General features: G+C 37.5%; 1 protein-coding gene across 2 annotated transcripts in view; it reads left to right on the top strand.

Annotated features, from left to right (window-relative positions):
* Positions 1 to 25,942, top strand: part of LOC110832887 (uncharacterized) — a 357,980-nt gene that overhangs the window by 279,085 nt on the left and 52,953 nt on the right. For both annotated transcript variants that reach the window (XM_087348735.1, XM_087348734.1), the window contains one exon: positions 25,425 to 25,459. The gene's annotated coding sequence lies outside the window, so the exon portion shown is untranslated. The remainder of the gene's footprint in view (positions 1 to 25,424; positions 25,460 to 25,942) is intronic.

Raw genomic sequence — 25,942 nt, 5'->3', positions numbered from 1 at the left:
AACAGAAAACCTGCCGACATACAGTTTCTTTCCGTTCGATCCGTGATCGTACTTTTCTTCTCTTCTGCTGCAGATACGCATGACAATGGTGTCTCTTCAGTGCACTCCTACCCACGGAAACTGCACATTCAATGTACAGAACGTTTGCACAGCTCTTCAAAAAAATCAAGTTTATAAGTGTATGTTTGCGGAAGTAATTAACCACAGTTTATTCTTTCTTTGTCAGACACTTTAACCAGTGTTTCAGCGGCTATGTCATTGTATTTTTTAAGTTATAATACGTATTTGTATAAGAAATGTGACGAACGTAATTTATTTAAAATAAGCTAATAAAATTGTCTACACATTTCTGGGGGAATTAATAGCCGAAGTGTGTAGAGTCGTCAATGAAAAAAGATTATAGCTGCTGAGGTGGTCTCTTTGTATGCACCTGAAATATGCCACCAATAAATTTGAATCATCCTCCATATTTAAAATCTATTTCATCAGGCTCCAGTCATCACCATCATCATCATCCGCTCTGCGCTAAGGTATCGATAATTATGCGCAGAATTCATACAGAGAGAACACCTGAACTGGGCGTGGGGAGTTGGCTGTTTGCCATCGGTCAGAGGTCCACGGATAGCGCCTAGCTTCATGGCACATTTAATAAAGATAAAAAATACAATATTCGTAACATTTAGCGCAGAGGGCAAGGCGACCGTGGGAACTAACACTTGGAAACATTATTTATAAGAATTAAAATAATTCTTTTATGTTAGTCACCATCAGATAATACAACGAAGAACAGCTGGTTTGCAAACTGTTGAGTCAAAGTTTTAAAGGATGAGCATGTCTATAACTTGTAAATGCTCTACAGGCATACTAATGCTTTATCACCTAGTAGAGAGAGTTTACAGGAACTGGTCATAAAACAGCAAGAGAAGGAACTTACTGAAATTGGAGTTGTTAAGGCACTTGTCCTCCAGGGAACAGGAATACGACCTGGCAGTCGACAGCTTCATGACGCTCAATCACCTGTTGCTTGTTTAGGAAGGACGATGGATGAATGGCGTTGTGGTCTTCTGTGTTTTAACGCCGTGTGGACTTGCAGGTGGCTACCGACGTACAAATCCACACGTCGTCACAACCCAGAAGACCACCATCGACATATTCACAGCCGTGAAAATCCTAGATCTCGTGGTATGAGAAAAGTAATGAATCCTGATTTTATAATATAATTTCTAAAAGAATTTTAAAATGTAATTAACTTTCAAGTAACTCTCCAAATCGCTCCAAACAAAACCCCTCTCACATTCTTAAGTATCAATTGTAATTTTATTAGTCTGTATTATGTAGTTATTAAATTGTTTCTTGCATAAAATCAATAATGATAAGTTGTCTTAAGTCATGAAACGACTAGTTTGTTAATACGTCGATACCATTACCTTCAAAATTCGTGCACGCTGGACAAAAGGTTTCGCGAATGTCAGCATTCATTCCTAAAACCAAAACAAAAGATAGCATATATATATATCAAACTATATTTAAAACACCAGCGTAGATAAGTCAGACCGGCGACCTTATTAACTTCTACACTCTATACATCACTTTGGTACATTGGTGCACCATAAAATAAAAAGAAAGAAGTCTTTTGAGCCTGCACAATACGATATGACAGGCTATAGTTTGTTTGAATGTCAGTGCAATGTTAAATATCTAGCGATAATAGCAGACGTATATCCCTTCACTAAGTAACGTGAATACAAAGCCATGCTTCAGCCTTAGAGACTGCAACTGTGACCATGAAACCTGATAGGCTATCTGCATAATTTGGGCTGGGTCCTACTTCTTACTAAAATGTAGCTCGGTTGTCATGTGGCACGTACCGATCCAAACTGAAGTTTAAGCAATTAATACACCCACTTCACACATGCAACGCTAACCTATTGACGACTTGTACCTGGACTGTTAATATACGAAAGAATAATTTGAGTTACATTGATCAATAAGTGAACGCAATAAATTACCTTTAAAAGTCACGATTCTAATAATGGGCCCCAAAAACTTAATGTATATTTAAGTCAATGAAGTAAGTTGAAATTGATCTGTATTACTAGTTAAATGGAGCTTTCTAGATCACGATTATGAAACAAATTGATTGCCTCCGATTTAATAACACACGATTTTACACTTTCGATTTTGTTCATAAAGAGTGCTTGGAGACCGTGGTAATACCGAAGCCTTACTGTAGATGGAGACACGAAACGAACCACGTTGGATCATTTTATATTTAAATTTTAATTCTCAGTCTACTGTATTTAACAACTGTTTTAACATTCATTATCTCTGTATTTGACCCGAAGTGTGTGTTTGTGGGTTTGATGTGATTGTCAGAAAAGACGACGACGTTAGCAAAATTAGCTTTTATTATGCAGATGCCTTGTGTTATTTGCTTACGACTGAGCCTAAGAATACCGAAAAGTGACCTTCTGGCAGAAAACGGATGTATCGAGCAATAAATTATTTCGAATTTGTAATTTTCAGTGTATTTTCATTGCAGCTACTAAACATTTTTAAGCGATGAAAATAACGTTGAATGACATATTCTATTTGTTGAAGTTTTTTGTGTCTCTATAATGACTAACTAGACAAATTGGTTTGTTGACCGGAAGCAACTGGATTTTTCCTCTACGCCATTACGTCCAGGCGGATTTTTTTTAACCCACTTAGGATTCAGTACAATAGTTATTGGAGACTCTTTTGGATTTGAGACTTTCGCGGCGAGTACAATCAATAAATTCTTCTCTGGCAATCAGCCGCGTTAACTGGTTACCGTAGTAAACCGACGTTTCGGGAACCAACTCTGTCCCCATCATCAGGGTTCTGATGTGACTGGATACCTCGAAGTCGCGACTGATGATGGGGACAGATTTGGTTCCCGAAACGTCGGTTTACTACGGTAACCAGTTAACGCGGCTGATTGCCAGAGAAGATTTTATTGGAGACTCTTTTGCTGGGAGAAAGTCGACCGTAGCTTAAAGCTGACCGCCAATCCCCATATGTCTTCATGGCTAGATGCTTAATCGCAGAGAGAACATTACTTGTTTTTCTGTATTATTTGTAACATAAACTAATCTTGTTACGTCCGTGTTGATTTTCTGGGTAGTAAAGCCAAGAGTTCACCTACTAGTCCACACGCCGTCACGAACCAGCAGGGCTACATCGACATCTTCACCACTATGAGAACCTCACATCCGAAGCTTTATATGATTTATAGAATACAGACTTTAAAATTATAAAAATTTGTTACAGAAATTTAGATCTTACGATGTTGCCGGTTAGCCAGCAAAGAAATCCTGTAAAATGTTTGAGGGACTGTGGTTTCAGTGTTAATTTTAAATTGTAAAAGACCGCTGTTCTAGTCCATCAGAGCCACAGAACATCTCAATGGGAAGCCTACGATTCTTGCAGACGAGATAAGGGGCTTTTAAGCGGCTCAGCGTTGACCTATGAGCTGCGCGTGTCTTGTTGTTGTTGTTTTTTGTTTTTGTTTTTGTTTCGATGACTTCTTCATGTTTCACGCAAAGCTCCTGCCAGTCTGTATTTGGCTCTGTGCTGTACAACGAAAGAGTGCTACCGAAATTCAATATGACGACAGCCACATGCAAATAACAATGTAGTCATGTTCGCTCCCTCTTTATGTGCGCGACTGCTAACTGATTAGAAAGCGGAGAACATGACATTTGCATTTTGAAGAGTGGACTTCTTAATGATAATGTTGATGCGTGATAACTTTTATTACTCACACATATTATAACTTCATTTGTTTTCTTATTTTATCTGTAAGCTGCCTCAGCTTCGTTTCGATCGGCAGTGTAAGGATGTATGATATATGGCTGTCATGACAGATTAAAACTGAGTCTCTTTTAAACCAAGTGTCTCTCTTGCACGAACGCCAGACTCGGTAAGGCTGCATGATGTAGCATCTGCTTTAAAATTGAACAACTCTGCATTTTGCCAACAAATTTTATGTATGGGCTTTGTATAATGCTCAGAGTAAACAGCAATTAGTTCCCTAAACAGCAATAACGAACTAATCTTTCATAGAATACCTGTTGTTTTTAAGGCAGGGACATAATTTGTAAATATAATTTAGATTCAGCTTCATACTTCGAAGGATTAATCCACTGTGTGTGGTTTCAACGTATTTCAGCATTAGAATTAGAGTTTGTTTTGAAAATTATTATTATTATATTTTATTCATAGAAGGGAAAAACAGCATCATCAGTTTTACTTTAACAGAATTTATAAACAATTCTTTATTACTTTCAGGGGAATTATGCGTTTAGACATTTTTAATAGTACGTTTGAATAAAAATACGGAAGTGTTGTTCACCGCCTGTGTCAGTCAGTTGGTTAAATTATATTTTAACTTTTTGCCCGGTCTCCCTTGACTCGTGTCAGTCATTTGCAGTCGCGTGTTAGTCGGTTCCAGTCAAGTCAAAAAATAATAGGTCCATAAATCATCGACTCCTAGGCAATGGACAACATGTGTTCACGGCGGGTTTATTTTTATTGAAAGTGAATCTTCATAGAGATTTTAGTGTAAATTGACTTGAAAAGTAAGGAGTTATGAAGTTTAATTTATTTAGAAGTAAGAAACACTAAGGAGATTCACGACTGATTAATATTAGGAAGAATATATTAAGGCGTATAAGATGGTCTGAAAACACATGGGGAAGATGAACATTTTACTCAAAATTCTCGTCATAAATTTAAGGCAAAATACCATTTGGAAGACCTTGATGTAGGCATAAAGGCGGTATTAAAATGGATCTTAATTAAATCGTTTTTGAAGTTGTGGATTGGTTTCCGTCTGCTTCAGAATAGGATGTAATGATGCGTTATTGTTTACGGTAATAAACTTTCAGTTTTTCTTAAATATGTGGGGATAAATAGGTAAATATCTGCTTATGAAGGAGAACTGTACTCCATAACAAGACTCAATATTCTCGAACAAGAATGTGAACGAAAAGTCCTTGAATAAAACGGTTGCTTAGGAACGAAACGTTGACGGCAGAAACGTGGAGACAGAAGCATTTTACTGTTTGCAGGCAGCATTCCATCGCGAACAGAGAAGTTTGGTGAAATTCGTACTTTATTCTCAGTTTTAAATCTTCCTTGACCTCTGAGCCAGATTGGTCAATTGCTTATACATCTCTTGCTTTGTACAGAAGTCTGCTTGTACGTAGCTTAATTCGACAGCATGAATTGATAACATAAAAGTACAATTTGGCTGCACGCGACAGAGACAAGCGACCGAGGCAGGCGACAGAGACGGGAAACGGACACATCGCAGCTTGTCGCCACACACTTTTGAGGTGACGACCGAGACATGCGGCAAAGTGTTTGTTTTCTTTGTTTTGTTGAGACATACGTGCACATATTCTGTGAAAAATGAGTACAAAAGTGCTTCTAAAAAGGTTACTCGAAGAAGAAGAAGAAGATGATGTGTTGCTGTGTTATTTGTTGCGAAAGAAACAAAGAAAACCTATGAGTTCAATATTCAAAACCAGAGGCGAAGAAGGATCTTTCTGTCGGTTGTCAGTGGTCGGTTTTCTGCTACTAATTCTACCAATTGCTCATCTTGGTCACCAGTAAATTTAATTTCTGCCATTATTTTACTCAATAACACACGTGCTGCCTGAGCCCGTCGCGAGACACTACTGGTCCGAGAGCGGTCTCCTGTGCTTTGTCTCTGTCGCCTGTCTTTGTCTCGCGCTCGTAATTGTACTTCATACGATTGTACGGAGAGCAGACAGGAAGCGACCAGTCTCGGTCTCGTAACTCTGTCGCCTGCCTCGGTTGCTTGTCTCTGTCGCGTGTAGCCAGATTGTACCTTAATAATTTCAAGTGTGGTTTAAGTGGATTCTTATCATGGTCTTTTGCATGAGAGAACTACGTTGCTTTCCGAGCTCGCGTGATTCACACCTCCATAGTTACAACTGTAAATAATGGGCACCATTGCTATGAATGTATGTGTATCCATATGTATCTTGACTGCCAGCTGTACTCGTAATTGTATACACTTGTTAATTTATCAGAGTTATGGGCTTTTGAGTTATTTTCACGAAACCACGTCATGAGACTGACGAAGATTATGAGGGAGACGGAAACTACAAATAAATCTATATTAAAGTTTCTTATCGTTGTATCTGTCAAAACTTCCAGAGATTTCCTCCCTTCGAATCCCCGTAACCGAATAACATTCTTAATGACCGCCCTAAACAAAACGAAACCTTAAGAACACGTGCAGGCAGGTTTAAACCACTCCTGCGGCTGTCTGCTTTGTACCCTAGTGTACCCTATCACGATGTATGTATCTCGTTTCTGTAGATCATGCACACAAAATAGAGCCGTGATTGAAGTCGCGATAAGTAGTCTTAAATAAAATAACTCCGGCTATATGCATTCATGTACTCTGCATTAATTAACTGCGATAAAAGATAGCGAATAAGTGGTTCGATAATGTGACCGCGTAATAACAGTGTGTGTAGTTTTCTCCTAAATGAACACGTTACTGTTTTAAATTTCTGAATTGTGTACGTTTGTAAGTACGTCAGAAACCTTAAAGCACGAAACGATGATTGTATTTTCACATCGGCACAAATTTTGAATAATCATCGTATGAAAATTAATACGTTTCTGAGAAGATGTATTCCGTTCATATGCAGGCTTTAATTAAAGGAGAGGCTTATGTAAAGGTGTGGATTAATTATTTCTGTACATTTTAAAGACAAGAGTATAAACCGTTACTGAGTCAGAGGTGACTTCATATAATCACCGTTTTGTTCAGTGCTATCCACATTCTGTGTATGCTAACCTACAGGTATCGCCCTGATGATGGAGGCGGCAAGGACCTCTGAAACATCGGTAAACTATCGGACTACACGGCGCAACAACCCAGAAGACAGCAATCTTCAAACTCACCGCCTTGAAAACCTCAAATCCTACAACCTACAGGCAGTTTATTCTACTGTATCAACCGGAAAATATTTGTGGAGTATTTTTTTTGAAATAATGCTTTGATTATTAATATCAATAGTAAGACTTTTATTTATGTATTTCTATATAATCTTAGAACTTGTAAATGATTCACTACAAAATTAACAATTAAAACTGTGAAGAACTCCAGTAACATTCTTAGCAATTTAGCTCCCTCTAACATAATTCCCTCTTCACGGCTGTTTCTTGCAGTAATATATCTTTTCTCGAAGTTTTCTTCAGTTACGCTTGTAAAGTCCTAAATTTTAAATAAGCCACGCAACTTTCTCCCTCAATTAATAAATATCCTGCTGAGATTTTGTGTTCTCACAACGAGTAGAAGATGCCTGTCATATGGGATGTTGTGCCGCGTAGTCTGACAGACACTGACCGACGGTACAGAGGTCAATACTGCCGCCGTCATCAGAACAACCAGAGCTATGGAAAAAGTAAAGTAAGTTGTGATTTCGGCAAAAATTTGTGTAGGTCTACATCGTGTTTAAAATTTAGTTCTAGTGGTAAAATTTCTACATTCGCTTCTGGAATCGAATAGAATTGTTTATAGCAGAAAGCAAACATTACTTGTTAGCTAAGTCAATAATTATGAAATATTTCGGGGATAAGCAACCAACGCTATCGAAAGAACACTTTATTCTTTGCGTCACTTTCATCTCGTGAGTTCCATTCACCTTGGCTTGGCTGTCGCCAGATGCAAATCATTTTCAGAACGCTGTGTCGAATCAACGTTGTTCGCGAAGTCGTCCTTCCTCGTTCGAAAAGGCACATTACATTGTGTCTACCTTGAAAATGTCCTTCCCTCTTTTGAAAACAATTGATTTAACGAGGCCACTTGTTTCAGTGTTTTACCACGAGTAGTGAACCATGCATTATCTCCCCGTGCTGTTAACGTACACACAAACTGTGTCTCCTTTCTTTGAATCACCAACAGAACCTTCTCGTATGATAACTCTAATTACATCAAATTTAACTATATCGTGAAACTTAAAGTTGAGAAAGGTATGGAATAAGCAGTTTTGTTGTTGTTATTTTATTCAGGACCAGATAAAGAGAGGTAACAAGGCGAATTTGACGGAAGGAGATAGTATATCTTGTAGGAACTGTGAAGAGAAGTTCATGAACTTTGTGGGACGTTTTGCCCATTAATCTATAGTAGAGAGGTGTGCATACATAAGACCACCCTCGGAGAAGACAAGCTATACTTGGAACAAAGTGTGAAAACTTGTCTTGCCTTTGTGCAGATAATCAGAAATGACGTAGCTGGATGGTCCGTATGTTGGCCTCGGTGATAGCAACTTCTTAACACGCATGCAGAGACACCACAATTAGGATTCAACTGTAGAAAGACTGTTTTAAGCTCTGCTTTTTATGAGTCGCCGCGTGTGGACAATTTGAAGTCGTGTGTCGGACGTTTTCTGAGTGCAAGACACGAATATACGAGTCTGTCAAACCGATTTCAAAGCTGCCAAGGTGGAAGGTACTCTGGCTGCTTCCATTGATCTTATGACTTCTTATAATGCACTTCAGTAATGGTGCATGGTCTAATTATTTTTAAACGATACTTCTTCATAGATCTACATAAATGGCGAAATAAAATAGCCTCCTCCCCGACATGAATATTTTTTCTTGTGAAATAACTGTTCAGAAAATGAAGAATTTCAGCGTTTCTTTAGTTTTGAAGCCGTGGCATTGTGGATGTAGCGTACTCATGCGTGAACAGTCTTGACTTCCTGTTCTCCTGAAGAACGATCTTCGACCAATACAAACTTGATGTTGCGCGCATAGTTGGCACAAAGATGGCTGTTTTCGCTCTTTAGATACGCTACAGCGACAACCAAGTGGTTCATGTTGGCTAAGTGCTTGACAGTGCAGCAGCGATTTGATACTATCACAAAGACTTAGATTGCCTTAATTTGATACTACACAACAGCGGCTAAGTTTTATCCAATTATATGCATCTTTCATATAAAAATTTATCCAGCTCTTTTTTTTAAAGTACCTATTCTTGGACCAAAGGTTTCTTAATATAAAACTTGTTGAAATAATTTCATTTCTTGTCACACACCTGAAACAATTTTCGACCGGCTCTGGGGCCCACCCAGCCTCCTCTACAATGGGTACCGGGGTCCTTTCCCGGGGGTAAAGCCGGCCGGGGCGTGATGCTGACCACTCACCCCCATCTAGTGCCGGGGTCAAGGAAAAGAGGAGCTATACCTCCGCTCACCCCAAGCGCCTACATGGCGCATAGCGGGACAAACTTTACTTTACCTTATGTGTATTCTTAAATGCTGACAGTTTTCATCGAAATTTCATTAAAGATGCAACTCTGATAAACAGTGAGCGACGGGAAATCAGTACTCCACCGCCCTGACCAAGCAGTATTTTAAAATGTCTTCGGTTCTGAGGTGCTTTATCTTCGACCTAGCATTTGGATAGTCTCAGAGTTAGGTAGTTTAGTTTAGGTTAGGTTAGGTAGACCCAACCTTAACGCCTGTAGTAACCTAATGCATAACAGAGTACTGACTCCTTTATACACAAAAATTATAGAATTAAAAGTAAATCTATCTTGAAACCTTGAATTATAGCCTGCAGCAGCTTTAATTAATCTCACAGAGCTACACAAAAAGTGTTAATTTAAGGAAATTGTAAAGAATGTTTCCTACCTAGTCGGTATTTCATTAAAGTCTTGTTTGGTAAACCTATCCGCCTCATTATTAGGCTATTCATATATAATAGTAAAGAACACTGCATTAAGGAAAATAACCTGTGGGAACAAAAACTATTTTAGATAATAAATCACTTGGTCAAGCGAGAAATTTAGATTATTTATGCTCTGGTATAACTTATGTTTTGAGATAGACAGTGATGATAATAATACAAAATTAAATTATATTTCGGTATTTTTGTGAAGCCATAAGACTTGCATTCTTTGCGAACTACCAGAAGCAAATGCTATTAGCATTCCACAATAAAAGTTTTACCTTTGATTTTATGTGGAATCGAATCACTCGAATGTAAAGTGTCGATCTTGGAATTTTGGGTTTTGACTTTTTGTGGTATTGTCGGTGGTTGTTAGTAATTACGTGCAAGATGACACTGCGTCAAATATCGTAATACCACGGTTCACGTATTGCAATTGTAGTTCATTTATTATACCAGTATTAATGTCAGATGTTATTTAAACACATCACATGTAGGTATTAACCTAGTGAGACCTCATAAATGCATTTGCTCTGATCGTTCACAGGTTTCAGAATGCCGGATCGTATAAGTAATGTCCATGTTGGAAATGGCATAATACACCCCCGAAATATATACGTATAAATAGATATAATATAAGAAAATAATTCCTGAATATCGAATCTCTGTATAAACCAAATGATAGATGCCGAAGAGTTTCAATAAAAATGTGACGTTATTGTGATGAAAGATCGCATTGTTCAGAATTGAGTAGAACATGCATAGTTTTTTGTTATAAGACTGTCTTTATTACAAAAGCATATAGCCATATTAAGTGTACTATTTATTTATTTATTTAGTGTTCTGTCTGAAGATAGGTCCATATGAACAGGATCCTTCCATCCTTTTCTCGGACTGGGACCTGTTCATATACGTTCTTGGCAGATGATCCAGAAGTGGTTTGCCATTGCCTTCTTCTGTGTGAGTGTGAATGGAGTAATTGTTGGGATGCCACGGAGAAACCGGGGAAGCCCCCGGAGGAAAACTTCGTGTTGCCTAGACCACGGCCTTGCCCAACACAAGTTATAAATTCGGGCACCGCCGGGAATCGAACCCGAGACCCCAGGATTACAAGGCCAGCGTTCTAACCGCTAGACCACCGTGTACCAATAAGTGTACTAGAAACGAATAAGTTTATGGAATATAGTCTGACGTTAAAGTTACGTTTTCAGTTATGTACTGGAAATCAAGCAGCAGTTTGCAGCGATACGTTTCCACCTTGTACTTCTTCAAGAGGATGACCCGGGTTTCTTCGCAGATAGGCGTAGAAAATGCACAACTGTAAAACCATAGTAGTCGAACCTGGAAGCTGTTTACAGGATTCCGGGTATAATTATAAAAATCAATGTCCAACCGAAGATGTGGTAAGAATGATGAGACGTGAAGTCACATCTTTAATTTGGAAGGGCGTATTCAAAATTTTTTTACTTGCAGGGAATCGGGTTGAAAGAAATAGGCGGAATACATCAGCCAATGCAAGGTTAAAAATTGTTCGTGCTACACGTCCAGGACTGGCTCTCACGATGATCCTCTTGATTAAACGAGAAAGTTACAGGTGTTAAGCAGGCTAGTTCTGACTCGTATTGAATTAATAAGTACGCGCTTCTTATAATGGCAAAGAGAACTCGACAGATGCATGCCAAACTTAAAATGCTTGATGTTTCGTTAAGATCATTCATCAGATTTGGCGCTTAAATGAACAACTAGCAGGATCGTTAAAAAGGTACAGAGTGATCCGAAATTGTGGTGTAGGCTAATTCAGACATTTAACTCGCAGTGCCTGGAAAGAGAACTACTTTTCTCTTGTATTGATCATTATCCTTCTCCATGAAAATTAACTACCCATATTATGTGATGAACTTTTGCCCTGAGGACGTTACACGGCTCATGAAAATGATACATAACTGTTAGATGTTCATTCGTATTAACCTTGGAAGGGCGGGATGGCTAAAATTATGCTAACGTGAACAGACATATTTTAGGGAGAATCTTGATATTGATATTGGGGGGGGGGGGCGCCTGCATGAGAAATATGCAGTAAATCGTAAAATTTGGCTAACAACTCACCATTTGCTGTAGAACCGAGAAAGACTACGGAAAAAATCGTGATCTATTTGTCTGGTCACAGAATCTTATGGGTGTGTACTGACTTCTTTCCAGAAGTCTGGAATGTAAATGCTGAAACCCTAGCTGTAATTTTTATCCGTGCTATTTCTTTATTTTGAAAATTTTAACATATTTAATTTACAGAGATTAGTTCGTACCTCAAATAAAATTTAACCAGTCTTCATTACAAAGCTCGACTAGTTAATGCTGGTTAGGAAATAATCGCTGTTTTTTTCTGAGAATTATACAAAACCCATGAATGCACTGTGTGGACAAAGTGCAGATTTGCTGAATGTTACAATGGGTGGTGAATATAATTACCACCGTACAACAATATTAAAGTGGGGACAGCGTAAGTAAAAGGTCGTTACATTTATATAGTCACATAATACACACAGGCTATTTGAAGTTAATCTTTTAGACGATAGTGGACGAAAATCGGCCAAAATTTTCAAATTAAAACCAGCTTTAAATACCTCATAAGTAAGCGGTAAACTACAGGGTTCCGAAGTATTAGACTACAGATTTTAATGACACTAATACTAACATGTTTCTGACATATTTCGCATGTGCATTTAAATTAATGCTTAAATTATCATCTCTGAAGAAACAATTCGCGTGGTAACCGTGCTTTTGTTTTATCCGTCACTAAAATTACGTTAATCAATATGTCTAAATTGTCATCATGGAAAAATAAAATCTCATCCATTACAATAGTCTTCATACTTTAACACTCATCATGTAAATATTTTTCTCTCTTACCATAAGATCCATAAGCGTGTTGGGGAAACTTGATGGCCTAGCTTTGTGGTGCAAATGTAATATTTAGGTGTGCCTGATCATATGTCACTCTTGGTATCATAACAAAGGTCCTCACCAGGAAGTTATTATACGTTCAGATGTCTGGTACAAGAACGCGTGGTTGTAAATTTCACTGACTGCCGTGCATCGAGAATAAATCGGTGTAACTATCGAACCCTGAGCATCTCGTCAGATCTGAAGTTTCTGATAGTCTGTTGTTACGGTCGTATGCATACATATACACGTACATGTATGAAAATCTGACCACAATAGGAAACTGGTCTTGACGCCTGCTTACCGACTAAGATGGCGTATCTGCATTACGTAATTGGGTACTCAGCGTTTCTGCAAGACCTTATTACGCGGAACGTAAATCAAAATGTCGTGAATGCAACGAGAGCAGATATTCGGTGATGGTGGAAATAGGATGATGTTCGAATAGCTGTGAAGTTTTTTTTTCTTTTTCTAAATAGTCCCTCAAATGTACCGTAACAGAGCGGAGCTTAGTATTAAAAGATCACTAAAGGAATACAGTAGCTTTCAGTTTCTTGTCAAGGCTGTGGGCATGGAGCAAATTCTTTTTGTGACCACTTCTACCAGCATTGTTCTAATTCCATAGACCAGAGTCCTTGAGAAATTGATGGTCTCGCAGCTAGTCAAGAACGTTTGCCGGCTTCTGTGGACCCGATGGTTCATTACCTTCTCCTTAAGAGCGTCACGGTGCCCTGTCCCGTCGCAGTTAATCGTAGCCCACACACAGCCGTCACATTTAAGAACAGTTTTAATATTATACTGCCATTTGTGTCCCTAGCGGTGTCATCCCTTCAGGTTTTCTGACCGAAATTCTGCATTCATCTCCTCCGTACGTGTCACACGTCCCACTCGTCACATATCTTTATTAATATTTTGGAAAAAATAATAAATTATTAACATAATTATGTAATTTTGTCAATTCTCCTGCTACGACTGCAGTCATAATATCCACTTTTAAGATGAAATGCGAACGTTCTTACGAAGTCATGTTGCATGGAAATGCCACAAAAGTAGTCGTCACTGTCAACAACTTGAGAGATTAGACTTAATAGTCTGTTCTCCTGAAACCCTGAAACTATATTTCCGTCTTTCTGTAGGTATACCCCATTCTCATTTTCCCCCCTGTGGGTATCGATGTTTTTTTTCGTTCCTCGTAATCCTGTCAATTCTTTATGTAAGATATATGTTTCAATAATGGAAAATGTGTTTAGTCGTTCCTTCAGCTCGTGAGACATTTCATTCTCATTTGCGTATCTCGTACACCTGATCTGAGTGTAACAACGACATACACAGCGGAACCTGTGAAGTTGAAAAGTAAAGGTATTCTACACTAATAACTTTAAATAGCAAAATATATTTTAAGACAGTTTCGTACACGGTTATTTGATGCATGCAAATAGACGTACAAGTTCAGCTAAGAATGTAACTATTCAATAACATAAACTATTCAAATAAATCCATAGATATATAAGTATAGAGTAAATAATGTTCAAGCACTTTTGACTTTTGTATTTCGGTAAGTTGCTATTTTGCAGTTAAAAATGTAACATCTCTGTAAACACTTCAAGATTAGAGTAATAGACAGCTTCACAAAACGAAGTTGCATATGTAATGATTAAGTGAATAGCCTAAGATTTTATGCAAACATTCGACATTTATTTCAATAGGTCTTGGCCAATTTGTTTATACAATCAGTAGCTTTCCTATTACGTCACGTCACTTGTTTCACTGCTTTGCGGTACATTTAAAAATAAAAGTACACCTAACCAATTAACACTAGAAAACCGAGCCTGTATTGAGAAGCTGACAGTCTCAGCTGTTCAAGAAGCTTCCCAACCTTTATGAGACATTGCACAGAGCCAGCTGAATGTAGTTTACACCACCACATTCTATTCAGAATCAGTTTTAATATTATACTGTCATTTTGTATTAGTTTATATTCTCATTCATGCAACACCCCTCCCCTCTTTATCCTCCTTGATTTCATCACTAAATATTATTTTAGGACAACAAATTATAAAGATCCGCATTGTGGTATTTTCTCCATTATCCTGTTAGTATTTCTAACTTTGGCCTATATATTATCCTTATAGTTCTGTTCTCACTCCTCACAATGACATATCAAATATGATGCCCAGCCAAAACAGTAGGTAACTTGCATCCTCACACAGTAACGTGTAGATACATTATATCTCACGTGACTTGACAAGACTTTTGATTTCCTGTACCAATTTTTTTAATTGAATAAATTCATTTATTACGTAAATATGTAGACTCGTACGTTTCGCAACAGAGAGAGATCTTTTAATTTTGAAGATGGCTATCTTCTGGGTTGTTGCGCTGTGTAGTCTGGTCGATGTTTACCAACGTTTCAGAGGTCATACTGCCTCCGTCATCAGGGCGATTCTTAGTATGAAGATTTCTGTCTTCTGGGTTGTTGCGCTGTGTAGTCTAATAGAAGTTCCTCACTTTAATTTTATTTCCCTATAGTACTACATATACAGTGTGTCCGTAAATTAATGGTGGGGTAACAAACAGTCATAGTTTTGGAACAAAGTAAGATAGAGACATGAAATAAACGTCAAAATAAAGAGAAACTCTCCACGAATCTTACCTGTTCAGTAGATTTCGATATGTGCTCTCTAGTTGTCCTGCAGACATGAAGACGATATTCAAGCTCTTGCCATACACGACCGAGAACATCCGGTATGATAGATGAAAAACTTCAGTGATCCGTTCTTTCAAATGGTCCAAATCTGTTACTTGGACAGAGAAAACTTGTTACTTCACATAATCCCACAAATAAAAATCCATAGGGGTAAGATCTGGAGAGCGTGGAGGCCAGGCTATCCACCCTCCTCGTCCAACTCATCGCTGAGGAAATGTTTGATTTAGGTAATCCCGCACGAATGTGGCAAAATGTAGAGGAGCTCCATCTAACTGGAGAATGAACGTAGCCTCATCACTGTACATAAACTTGTCTAAACATTCCCCATCATGATCTATTGACCTTATAACACAGCGCGCATGCTCTTGCGCTAGAACCTGTTTAAGTATCGAAACATTGGAGAGTGTCTCTTTATTTTGACGTTGATTTCATGTCTCTATCGTGCTTTGTTCCAAAATTATGATTGTTTGTTACCCCACCATTATTTTACGGACACACTGTATAATGCTTTTTACCATAAACCTTTTACATATAAAAGAACAGCCAGTATAAGGTCTACGTTTCTTATATAAAACATTACTCGTTTCGTATTAGGATGTGATTAAGTTCCACGCGTCATAATTTGCACATCGTTGTAGGAGCCACTCATCGCCCACTCATTTCTTGCAGAGTCCCAGGCTGACCTACACGTTGTATTATCCTCGTCCTGCGCGTTTAAACTTCATTGCATACTTAACAAAACTTCTTCGTCCATCTCTTTTCAACGTGAAGTATCATTGACATACAAAGACCAGAGAGATGCTTAAAATATTGTTGTGGTTTTATAAATGCATTCATTCCCATTCCATGTTAGAGTGAGCCAGCTAACCTAACAAAAAAAATAACAATTTATTTTGATTCGGTCTATTAAATTCGAGTGGACAGGGATACATATTGTGCGACAAATCAAATATTAAATTAAAATTATATTAATTTATCTGTACTTTCTATAGTGTCACTTGGTTATTTTAAAATTCAGTCGTCTTAAGCATCTATTTATTTATCTGCCCCCAACAGAAGAAAGTGCTCAAAAACAGAAGTGTTGCACAATGTTTTGAAAAATTAAACGTTTAAAGTATTATCAATTAAATTAAAGACTTACAAAATACTTATATCGATGATGAAGATAAATAGGATATAATACCAGAACACAGACTATTGGTGTGTAGATATCCTGTACAACGGAAGAAGAGTTAGAGTACCTGTGATATGAACAGGTAATTAAAATCCAATCTGCTTGTGTTACGCGATTGGGATGAAGTTTGTGATATTCGTTATTAAACTGTGAAAATTATTTGTTGATGTATAGAAACATAGTTACGTACTAAAATAAAAATTTCATTAGGCTGGAAGCAAGCAGATTTAGCCAAGATCGGTTCAGAGTACAATTTTAGTTTTTTAACATTTATTTCTAATGAAATTATCTCTGTTCATACTAATTTTACAACATTTTTCAGACATGTTACTTAGAACTAGAAAGGGGGATTCGATCAGAAGGTCTCACCACGGTAAAAGAAGTCGATCATAGCCTCATAATTTCTAACAGCTTTAGTCCTCAAGACAAAACCTTAACCATGAAGCTGATTTGTTTCTCCGAGACGGAGGTAACCATTTGTAAAATTACACAGCATCACAATAGGAATGGAGATTTAATTTACCCTAACACTAGTTTCCAATTAGTGACGGAATACACCATAATTATACTTGCGCTCGATAATTGCCAGCACGTACTTTTCTTGTCTCTTCGAAGTGCCCACGGCTGATGTGCATGTTACCTAGCCCTCTGTTCCACGCATTCCATACCTGAACACAGGTCACAATTGAGAGTCGGGTAAAACGCCAGAAACCGCGGAACTGTGTCCTTTAGACACAAACATCCAGAATCCTACGGTCATTGGCTCTTGGTCTGCCTGACTTAAGATTTTTGCCAAGTCACCATTCCAACAGCAGCTTGCTTACCTTAGGAATTCGAAATACGTGGGTCCTCAACAGTGTGAAGTTATTGTATTTTACTTGAAAACTTTTCGAGTCTGGAAAACTCGGATGTTGACAGTACTACGTCATAAACATGACTTCTTTCACGTATGAGAAAGAAAAGTGGTGATGACTAATTTATTATCCCCTTTACTATCCAAGAACTCGAATGTTGAAATGTAAAATACCCTAAGTTTTACCTTCTTATGAACATTATTTTACACTTTAATGCTTTACAAAAGACGGGACTATTCATGATCAACTGAACTTCTGAGGAACTTTGCTACATGAAGTTAATTAATTATTATTTCCCTCCTTCTTTTGTAGGGTAATTCTATGTTATTCCATATGATTCAACGATCATTATTTTCTTACTATGGAGCTTGTGAGTTGTTAACTGGTATGGCCGAAGTAACTCTGTCATGGCTGGACTCGAGCCACGAAAATCTGTAATCATCCGAAGGAGTCATGAAAAATGCATTTTAAGATTTCATTCGTGGTTAAAATGAGGTTCCTTAATAATAAGGCTGATGATAATTACCATATGGCATGATGGCATAGAATTCGGAAGAATTTCACCATGTAATTCACAGTTTAATTGTGTTCAGGTGCGATTTAATAAAAAAAATCAGTTCTTTAAAATAAGAACAACGAATTTACCCACTGCGTCTGGGAAAGGCTTAATTTCAGTCACAGGTCTTGAAGTTGACGTCGTTTGCTTCTTATGACTTCAACGATGGTTTATCAACTTCGCAGTTTGTAGTGTGTCGAATGTCGAGAAGAGTGATTCAGAAGGTGTTTAAGCAAGTGGTCATAATTACCACAAAATGTTGCTGCAGGGACTCAAGAAAACCGTGGAATATCTCGGTCAGGATTTTCTGTCTCCAGATTGACAGAAGGACGTGTGACTTCTTCAATACGATTCGGAGTGATAAGTTTATTAATTATATAGTATCTTAGAGGTCAGTTACATTTATTACAATTAATTATAACGCATATCAGTCTAAAATATCATGTCGTGTAACTGATTTAATACATTTTGCACCAATCGTGACAAATAAATTACAGATTATTTGTGCAGTGTCATCTATTTGCAAAAATATATGATATCGTTTAGGAACCTTGGTACAATGCCCATTACCGACACAGAATTGCTTGCAATTGCAAGTAATTTACAAGACCTGGCGTATTTTCAAATCAAAGACGTCCTGAAGATGGATGTCTTCTGGGTTATTGCGCCGTGTACTAGCCTCCATCATCAAGGCGATGCCCGATAATGGACCCCTGAAATGTCGGTAAGTTTCTACCAGACTACACAACACAACAACCCAGAAGACAGAAATCTTCATACTCACCGCCCTGATGACGGAGGCAGTATGACCTCTGAAACGTTGGTAAACATCGACCAGACTACACAGCACAACAACCCAGAAGACAGAAATCTTCATACTCACCGCCGTAAAAACCTCAAATCATACAAGCGTACCTTATTTTTTTATGATAAATTATTTCAAATAAATCACTGGTGAGTAAGCACATACAAAATTCAGTCTTGTGCCCAACAGTTTAAATATAGGGCTCGATGCTACAGAATAAAAAGCAAGAAAACCTGTTTTACAAAGCGAAACCTTTCTTCACAGTGAAATGTTCTCGAATTTAAAGATGTTATTTTTTAAATTTTTATTTCGACAGGTGAACATTGCACAGTACTTTGAAGGATAAGAATTTAACCACGATGTTATTATCTCCGACTGCATAACGTTGAATGATAGATGATTAATGAATAATAACACCGAAATTGTATGGATGGAATCGGGCGTCTGGACGGACTGAGGAAGAGTACGAACATTCTCTGTAGCGTTAACTGTTCGTCAGGGTGATATTTTTACCCGGGGGCCTTCAGAATACGAAGCAGGAATGCTAACTACTCTTTAGCGCCGTTCGGTGTATGTTTTACTGTGACATGTTACAGTATTTGGCAGAATGTGACACGCTTAGTTTCGATAGCCGTAATTGACGAGTGGCGTCTTAATGGTTTAGTATGAGTTCCTGACCATTCAATGTATTTCATTGTGATAAATTTCGTCCAGTCCACAATTTTATTCAAGGATCTGACATTTCGTTTCTGGTAGGCTTGTATCAACGAAAGACTCTCAATCAATTTTTGTCTTTCAATAACAACAGTTAGTCAGTAGAAATAAACTCCCACATTTTTCTGCAAATTTGTGAAGCAGAAGGAGCCGTAATTAGTCCACGGCATTTTCGTCTTTTTTAAAGATTTCTTACAGAGAAAGTTTACTTATATTATTCGCGATGACTTGAAGATTATTTCACCTGAGTGAATAAACATCTTTGGTGCTGTGACATCCACTTTGAAATGCTAAGTTAATGTTTACGATGTTGGAAAAGGAAAAATTGTGAATAAAGTTTCGACATTTACTGGCGTAATTATATACATTATATACTTGCTTAATTCTTTACTTCTTACATCTTCCGCTACTCGTCCGCTGTCAACTTTTCAATCCAAGGTCAACTTTCATTCTCAAATATTTTTATTCGTAGCTGTCCATCTGTTTTTCATCCTCCATAGTTGATTCTTAAATTATTTTCATTTTTAAGTCATTTTTTTCTCTCTCTTATTTTCTGGAATTGTCCACTACCGCATTAGCTACCACCATTTCTCATGTGTTGACAAACAAACAATCAAACATGTAAAAACCTTCTTTTTCTAGTTCGCAATTATTTCTTCATCTGCGCAAACGTAATTTTACTCAGTTATGTATTTGTATAACAACTTCCAAAAGCAAAGAGAAAGTTAGTACAAAGTTCTGTGTAAAATAAAACTTCCTACACCTTAAACCAAAGCAATAAGAATTACTTCCATTATATAATAAATCAGTGGATGAAATCTGAATATTATAAGTAGCGAACTATTCCTTTATAAGCCAAGGTTTCTTGTCCAGTAATATGCACATTACAATAGTAAATCTGAAGGGTCTGCGAAATAAGCTTGAACCTCCTAATTCGGTACGCAAGAAGACACACGCTAGGAGAGAGTCGATAATGGGTGAGTTCGTGATCATTTATCTGGACAGCCTACTGCAGGAAATATATATTTCAAAGCAGTTAATGCACTGTTTTTGTTGAGTAGATATAAATATGTAATTGAAGCTATGCCGTATTTATATCAGTGACTCTTGATTTGCTTAAGGGTGATTTTTCAGTTTCCTATGATGCGTACGAAGCATCACATTTTGTTATGATTTATGAATTGGATATATTTAGAAGGAGGTGGTCGTAACGTGTTCGGTATATGCCTGAAAGGACTTCAGCAAGAAACCGAAAACGTCAGTCGGGGTAGAGTCCTCTTTGCCGAGATTTGAACCCGCTAGTTCCAGAATACGAAGTAGGGATGCCAACAATTTGACTATGACGTTAGGTATATTTGGTAATTTTCAGTCCGAGAAACAGCACTGCTATTGATGATGGTTGACTTCTGGGTTGTTACAGCGCGTATTCTGGTAGACATTTACAATCTTCATTTTCACTGCCGTGTGGACTACAGCAAATCAAATACATTTACTGTCGACTAGTAATTCGATAGGTTATGTTTAGTACAGTGTGTCAAACTGTATCGTTCCTCTTTGTTGTCTGTCGGCTTAATGAACTGCCAGTACCTGAGAAACGGCAGCAGGAGATATGACGATGGAATAAAATATTTAGGATACAGAATAAAAGTGGAATACCAGCAGATATTTATGACAAACTTGCTGGTGAACACAATTCGGAATGTGAAGTGTTTTCTGGTGAAGGCAACAACCAAGATCAAAGACACCGTCGTACTTGAGTATTTTACAGATCACGTCCTCGACATAGGTATCTGCAGGCCAGAGAGCGACCTATTTCGCTCTTAGAATTTCACCAGTACTTTGATTCAATCTTTGGATAAGCCGAACATACATTATCAAGATTAAGCCGAATACTCAGTAATATCTTGACCGTCTCACCAGAAAGTGAAAGAAAGAATTGAGTAGATCAACTCATCTCTCTGGCCATGAAGTTTGGCCAGTAAATACCTCAGGATAAAACTGTCGGGAGATCTCAGCGCCACGTACACAAGGTCTGTAACAATACGTAAGCTCGTCGGTATCGCACGCTGTCCTTGCTTTTCGGTAATGGAACCAGATAAATGCCCCGTCTTAGTGTGTGCAGTGATGCGTCCCATAACATTTAGCTTCGTGCGGCTGCCAAGTCTCTTAATGGACACTTAAATATGAGTACGTTTTCAAGCAACGAACGTGTGGTTCTCTAATATATACCTCTGTAAAGAGCATCTCCATAACTAATAAAGACGCCGCTTTCACGTTCAAATTTAGGTTGTCCGTTTTACCCTACTTTCCTTATCTTAAAGGAAATTAGACTTTCGGTAATCATGAATTCTGCGCGCCCCTGAGTCTCTGCCCTCTCAATCAGGATAATTATGGAGATATTAAGTTCCTCTGAAATTTCGGTCATTATTTACCAAATAAAATGATGGCACATCCCAGAAGATAGCTGTCTTCATACTTCGGATACCACCCGGGTGCCGTCATAAAATCAGATATGCAGTTGCTTCCCTAGACGTCATAAAAATTTAATCATTTTGTGGGCCATGAGCAAAAATTCAGGCATTTGTTGTTCGTAAAAAACGTGGATTTCGCCCAGCACGGAACATACGAGAAGCAGATACTCTACTCTTTCTTGGGAGCGTAACTTGTCTCTACACGAGTGTCTATAGGCTATTTTGTTGACCAGCTATTAGACTTGAGCGTCATTTACCGAAAACTACGAAAGTGGTGGTGATGATGATCATGATAATATTATAATGCTGTAGTAACAATAATAATGCTCGCTCGGTTCGCTACAATGTCGGTAGAGTAGCTGACTTCACATACCGGCAACGGTCACTCCGGGTCTGTAACACAATCCCGATTCGTCTGTAGTTCAGACGCACGTTGAGAGAACGTTTTGGAACTGGACGTAGGAAAATTCCGGATTTGCGGGGCCTTTTGAAGTCCACAATTACTACAGTGTCTTTGGACCGGAAATAATAGTTGCTACTCAAGATGGAGGACTTAATCTTTCTTTTTGCATTGTTAGTAAACAGCTGTTCTGAGAGTGCCCCAATAACCACTAGTGACTTAAGTTCATTCCTCGGAAATATACGTGTATAATCATTGACGCCACTCTACAGTGGAGTAGCAAAAAGTTTATAATGATTGGTTGGTAACAATTGGTTAGCTTAGAAACGCTTGGTCCACGACAGGTTTTTACATGAATGAAGACAAGTGTCAATTGTCAGAAAAGAATTCGGTTTTGTTTATGGACTTATTTCCGCTTGTTTAAAATAAAACAGGAAGTCAGGCTGTAACGCGTTTTTACGTTATCATCTAATAAGCCCGCAATTTAGCTACTAGGACGTTGTGCACAGTTTTATTGTTATTTATTAACATAATTTTTATTAGAGTGGTTCATAAATTAATAAAGTGATTTAAGATAGCGTTATTTGCTTTCATTCATCTGATATTTCCTTTAATTTAAAAAAAATCCTGTTCTTATTGCTGACAGTAATAGAATGCAAATAAGAAAACTGCGGTTTTAAAAATTGTAAGAATTTCTGTGTCTTTGAATTGCATTTCTCTCTCCCCTTTCTGAATTACTTGAAAGATTAGATTATTTATCCGATGTAGGTCATGGAAACAAATTGCTAAAACTGTCCAAAGAGATGTTGTTAACTTCTTCACGAGATGATTTTTTTTTTCAACAATCAAGTGTTCCTTATTTTGTTCATAATATTGCAATAGCGTGATTAGTGTCAATAATAAACGTCCATCCAATTACTCGTACCTCACGGAAACTAGAATCTGCCATGTTCTTAAGAGCATTAGTTTCTAAGTAAATTACATTAGATAAAACTTGAAATATGGGCCACATTTTTGTGCTGTATTATTATAGTTTAGAACAAAGTTCTAACGGTATACAATTCTAGTACAAAACAATTGAACACGATTTTCATTGTTCCTTATATGGTAATGCTATTATTTGTTGTTATTATTTTTTGGCTTTACAGCATAAGACAGGGCTACCATTTAGACATAATAATGCCTTAAAAGAAATTAATTTCCTGTGGAGCCACTGCATTGTTGGTTCAGTTTGTTCTCTTTGGACCACGCCCTCAGGGGATTTTACAACGTACAGATAGCCAACACGATGCAAAACATCATTTTCCTCCAACAAGAAATAGGCGATAATTTTCGTTCCGCAGAATCCGAGTTTCTCACGGCGGTGATGACTAAAGTCTCTGTCTTTTGGGTTGTTGTAGCGCCGTGTAGTCTGTAGACGCTGGTAAACAGACAGCCATCTTCGTTTCGTTTATTAGCAAATTTGTATATGTCACAATAATACAAAGCATTATTGTATTAAACATAGAATGAGATCGTGGCCTATTTAAAAAAATACATTTCCCATTATTTACATGAAATGGCCGAGTTAATGCACAGAAAAGCAAATTTATTGCAGCTGATCTCAGTCCCTAAATTCGAAATTTTATCATCTCTGACAAGAGGTAAGAATTCTTTATTTACCTCAGACGCTCCACTCGATGTAGCTACGTATTTACAAAAAGTACACCTACCAAATTTCGTAATAGTTCCGACACTTTGGCTCAGTTAATCGTTGATAGAAATCGATTCTAAAAGTTCCTGAGGCTGTCTCTGCATTGATGTATCGACGTTGCAAGGTGTCAACCACGTTTCGGCCGCAAGTCACTTTTCATCATCATCACGATGACTCCCCACCGCCAATTAGCCAGAGACGAAGCATTTAGCACAACTTTCTCTCTGTCAAAACACACACAAACAGGTTGGACGCCAAAGAATACCTCATAGATGTTGCACCGCGTACTTCTTGTCAGCCACGTCTAGTCAGTGTTTCTCAGTCTTTGTTCGTCCAATGAAATCTCAGCAGAACAAAATACATGAACGTTCATACAGCACAGTCCACGTACTTTTATGAAACACTGTTTTAAGTGCTCAAGGAGTTATGGAGAGAAGCACATGCTGAGTTTTGGTCTGAAAATTTGAAAGGTAGAGACTTTGACATAGATTGAAAGATAATGTTTAATAAGACCATAAACAAATATGGCGTCAGTTATCTGCCTCCACACAGGGTCCATTCGCGTGATGTGAGCGAAGCTATGAGCCTTCGTGTTTGCTGAAAGGTGGACAAATTTGTAATCATCTTCGTAGAGTAAGGATTTCGATAATTTCGAAGGTTATTTCTAATGGTGTTATATGGCACACTGAAAATCGAAGTAACTAATATCATCATTGGAATTAACTTTAAACATGGAAGAGTAGTAACAGTTCTGAATGCTTACTACGAGCTTCTGTGTGATTTTCATAATCAAAAAGTGAATTACAAAGCATTTTTATAATTTTATAAATATATTAAATTTGGTAGTTTAAGTAAATTAAGTCACAACAATATTACCTTGTGAAGGCATAACCCTCAATTGGGAGTTCAACGTATTTTTCAAAATAATAGAATAGCACACGTTAACAGAATTCGATTTTAAGTGTGAAATAATTGTATTTTAACATAAATGAAAGACAGTTTCGAACACATGCGTGGTGAAATTCCGAAAATCTTAAAAAGGGGAGTCAAGAAAATCTACTCGATTTTCTTTAAAATTTTTGACGCTCGGGCGACATATTGCGTCATTGCCTTTTTACTGTATCCATCGTATAGGTGTTGTTACTAAAATCACAACATTTCGGAAGTAGTTTCTGCTTTCATCTTCAGGGCAAACGAGGACAAAAGCCTGGTCTATGGTGTGATTCTATACCACCTAGACGATGGCTAACGCCAAACCAAACTCAAGAAATGGCACCTTAATCACAAAGTATACAATTATCAAATCTTATTTGAATTTGTGATTTTGATTAACAGATGTCTGATATAATTTTTTTTCTACTTTCAGATACGAGCGAATGACAGACAGATTTCCAAATAGACGTAAGTCCTTTTTTATGGAATATTTATACAACTACTATGTTGTATCTGAGGGCTGGAAAATTTGAATGTTTATATGAGAGTCTGACTTCCAGTCTTGCATTGCTTTTCATTACAGTTTATCGTAATATTAGTAATGTAGTAATATTCTGCAATAATGCATTCAGCACATGTAATGGCGTTAGACTGAAATACGAGTAAATGTGATTTAACGTCATATTGTTCCAACTAAGGTGACGTAGATATTTTTCATACCTACGTGCCTGATAACAGCATGTTCATATCGATATATCACTCAAGCAATGTGATTGGTTCTCAGAAAGAGGTTTCTTTACATCATCCACTAAATCGACTGATTTGTGTAACAGAAATTCGATTGGCTTTTTAGAGGTGAGAATCAAAATATTTAAATAATATGAGTAAAGATTAACTTCGAGTTTCAGATAATTAATATAAATGTAAAATATCGATTAATTTTGTAAGTAG

The sequence above is a fragment of the Zootermopsis nevadensis genome, unplaced genomic scaffold, assembly GCF_977971745.1.
Source record: "Zootermopsis nevadensis isolate Lab colony 2312 unplaced genomic scaffold, Znev_1.0 Znev_ptg000013l, whole genome shotgun sequence".
Lineage (NCBI taxonomy): Eukaryota > Metazoa > Arthropoda > Insecta > Blattodea > Termopsidae > Zootermopsis > Zootermopsis nevadensis.
Note: the sequence above shows the minus strand (reverse complement) of the source record. Positions and strands in the feature narration are given on the sequence as shown.